General features: G+C 36.6%; 1 long non-coding RNA gene across 1 annotated transcript; it reads left to right on the top strand.

The window, feature by feature from the left end:
* Nucleotides 1-680: 680 nt before the first annotated feature.
* On the top strand, nucleotides 681-1785 carry LOC121052236. The gene is made up of 2 exons (XR_005808611.1): nucleotides 681-1253; nucleotides 1356-1785. It is a non-coding gene; the product is annotated as an uncharacterized LOC121052236 (long non-coding RNA).
* Nucleotides 1786-3971: the final 2186 nt, after the last annotated feature.

The following is a 3971-nucleotide window of genomic DNA, read 5'->3' as shown; positions in this document are numbered from 1 at the left end:
TAGAAGCTCCCAAAAGAAAAAGAGAGAAAACAGAAAAAAAGAAAAGAAGGCCCTCGGCCCAGAAAAAAAAAAGAAAAAAAAAAAAAAAAAAGGAAAACAGGCCCTGTGGCCAAGAAAAAGAAAGAAAAAAACAACAACAAGGCCCGTGGCCCATTGTTGAAAAGAGAGAGGAAGCGGCCCAGTTTTTCTTAAGCCCAAAAACATCGTTATGTACGCCTGCATCAACAAGCTCGTGCGTTAGGATTGTTTTATTTTCTCGAAACCAAATATGTCCTCTTTTATTTCATACTCTGATATATTTAATTATTTATAATTAGAACTTTTGAGCATGTTTAATTAGATAATATTGATTTTTTTTTTTTTAAGCAAGCCTTATTACTTATGTTTTATATGATTATCTTTAAGCATGATTATATATTTTAGGACTAAATTCAGTTTGCCCCCTCCAACTTTGGGGCAAACATCAGTTTGATCCCTGATTTTTTTTTTTAATCATGATGGTCCTTCTTTCATTTTCCATCACGTGCGTCCGAATTTCAAATTTGGCTTGAAAAGTGACGTCAGGTACTGACTTGGCACTAACATTATGACCCACTTTTCAGACTTTGACCCTCAATATGAATGAAATGTCCAAACTACCCCCTTGAATATCCTTCTTCTTCTTCCTCTGCACGATTCTTTATCTTCTTCCTCTTCTTCATCCTTTCAGCCAAAAAAAAAAAAAAATTCATCTCCTTCCTCATTGTTTTCTTCACTGACCCATTCATCTTCATCTCTTACCCTAGATCGCCTCTCACATTAGCTAATCCTCATCGTCATGGCGGCCGAAATCGCCATCCTCAACTTGAAGATGCTCGTTGCCTGCGGCAACCTCGTCAAGCTCAAAGCCTCTGACAACTTCTATCCTTACCAAAACAGACAGCCCCAAATTCATATAAAATAACAATTCAACCATCATTAAGGACGGTGTCATCATTTGCTATCTTCTATCTTCGTCATCCAAAATTCCTTGATAACTCCAGCTCCTCCTCACGTCAATTCCAGCGCCGTCATCAACGACATCGATTCCGCCGCACAATTCCGTCGTCAATCTTGGGTTCTGGGCGCGAGTTCCAGTTCTTGTGGTCACTGACGATCTTGACAGTGAAGATTAAGTCGGGTCCAAGAGTGGGTATGGGTATGGGTCAACAAGAAGAGAGAGAATTGGAATGAGATACGGGAGAGAAAGAAGAGGGAGATGTAGAAGGTTGCAGGTGAAGGGGAACCCGTTTTCTTTGTGTTTTTTGGATTAATTTTGGCTATGTTCTTATGAGTTTTCTGTATGACATAGGATTGATTGATATTGTTTGAATCAGTTTTTCATGGTCCAGTTGGGTATTGGGGGATTCAAGGAATTTGTAGGATGCTGGTAATTGAAGATATATGTTGGGGAGCTGAGGTTGATAATCTCTGTTGAAGACAGACAAACGGAATTCTGGAATTGCTGAAGAAGAAGAAGCTGGATCATATGGAATTGGAAGATGAGGAAGAAGGAAAAAAAAAAAAAAAAGGAGAGAAGTCCATTTTGCCCTTCGTGTTCTAAAACCCAGATTAAGGTGGGCCATAATGTCGGTGCCAAGTCAGCACCTGACGTCACTTTTCGAATCAAATTTGAAATTTGGACGCGCGTGATAGAAAATGAAAGTGCAAGGACCATCATGATTAAAAAAAAAAATCAGGGACCAAACTGCTGTGTGCCCCAAAGTTGGAGGGGACAAACTGAATTTAGTCCTATATTTTATTGTTTATGTTTTATTATGAAATTTTGAGAATGTTTTTATTTTATTTACGCTTATATAAATTATGCCTACGCATGCTTTGTATTATGCTATTGTTTACATTTTATTTTATGCATGATATATTATTGCTATTATTATGTGTAGTATATAATTTGTTGTATATTTGTGAAATTTGAGCATGCCATGTAATTTATTTATATATATGCTATGTTTTATCCTTTATTACATGCTATAGTTATTCTTTATTTAGAATGCTATACATATAAATTCTGTTTTGCCATGATAATGAAAATTCATGTGCATTATACATACACACTTACCGTGATAAAACATTTTCACATAGCATCGAAAAATGTGACCATTATGAAAAAGAAGTGCTTCGAATCATTGCTATTTGACTCGGACCTGTTCTAAAAATTAGATTGGTTTTATTTTTTTGGAAGGTCAAAATTAGATTGGTTTCATGAAACAGGGATTAAGTGAAACAGAATTAACTGGGCGGTAGAGTCGTGGAAACACCTGTTTCTTCCATATCATGGAAGAAAGACGATCAAACAATTCCCAATCATGGTCCTTGCGAATCGGATCATCCATATAATTACATTAATTATGTAATAGTTGTAAGTCTTGTACTTTGAATGTATCCCAAAATTTTGTAACGAGTGAGACTGCTGTGACGAAAGCAACAATGAGTTAAAGTTTTCCGCAACTACCTCATGAGGTGAGCCACCATGGCTGTCTTCTACCTTGGTTGAGGCCTTGAGGTAAGTACTCAGTAGGTACAATTTAGTTAAGGATATGATGTCCTCCTTTTTCATCTCATTTTCATTTGGATTCTCCGGATAAGGTTTTCACAAGGCCACATATTACCGTTCACTTGATTTTATATGTATTAGGGCATCTCCAACAGAATACTTATTTCAAAAATAAATTGAAATTTAACTAATTTTAGGCTAAATTTGATCTCCAGCAGACTAGCTAAACAAAAGCTAAATTTATCTTTAGCTAAAAGATCTAGCTATATTTAGCTAGAGAGGAGAGAGAAATTAACTAAAAGTTAAATTTAACTTGGGAATTAGGTATTATGCTGAAGCATAACTCAATATTTAACTACCTACATTCTAGTTTTAGCTACTTTTAGCTATGAAGATAGCTATCACTGTTGGAGATGCTCTTAGGTATCTTAACATTGACAAACTATACATGGGGCTTAAAACGTGATTCATACGTGGAATTGGACGCATTAAGCTTAGCAACTCCCACCAGACCACCACTGAGCTCACCAAACATCCCCATTACTTGCTCTTTTGGTTAATTAAATTGCAGCAACAATCATATACAGTGAAACCTGCTTTTTGCGCACACCTTGGACATGCACATTGACTTGTTGGGAAACAACCTCTGTTAATTTTGTTCGTGATATCATCATCATCATTATTATAAGGAAAGAACGGCACTGTTCAGCATAAAGATTATACAAGAACTTTCGTACGAAATGCGTTCCATGAAAATGTGTCGATTCATTAGAACGGTAATGTTCACCTAGCTAGTCAATAAAATTATGCTCAATTATATTTAAATGTAAATTAATAGTAAAATACAAGATAACTCACCCTTGGAAACAGTTGAGCTGCAGAAAGAGACGGATGAAATCAACTGTCCCCAATACACTATTCCAATTCTGTCCCCATGCATTCACTAGTCTACAAAGCTACAAAGAATAAGAAAATATTTTCTTAATATTTTGTTTCATTTTTTATTCTCTGTGGACCAATGAATGTATGGGGATAGAATGAGAATAGTGTAATTGAGGACAACTGATTTCATCCCGAAAGAGAATTTCAAGACTCTGCTAAAGCAGCATCTTAAACGTTACAGAGCTCTAACCCACCAATCACTCTGGACAGAGCCCCATGTTACGCACATTTTGAGATTAGGTAGGCGCAGGAAGTGACATCGAACTTTTGATAAGCCTAACTTTTGCTAACATCAACCATAACAAACGCACGTAGTTTATGCCCATCAAATGGCAAAAGCACGTCTGGTGTACTGGGAAGAAAAGATTCTTAAGGTCGACCTTTCAACCAGAGAGTTCCTACGGATTCGCAATAACATAAATGTGTTGACAGCCAATTGTCAGTTCTTCAAGGGGTTGGGCAGAGATGTAAGAAACAAAAAGCAGCTCCAGCTCGA

This window comes from Rosa chinensis, chromosome 3 (assembly GCF_002994745.2).
Source record: "Rosa chinensis cultivar Old Blush chromosome 3, RchiOBHm-V2, whole genome shotgun sequence".
NCBI classification, from domain to species: domain Eukaryota; kingdom Viridiplantae; phylum Streptophyta; class Magnoliopsida; order Rosales; family Rosaceae; genus Rosa; species Rosa chinensis.
This window is presented reverse-complemented; position numbering and strand designations above follow the sequence as displayed.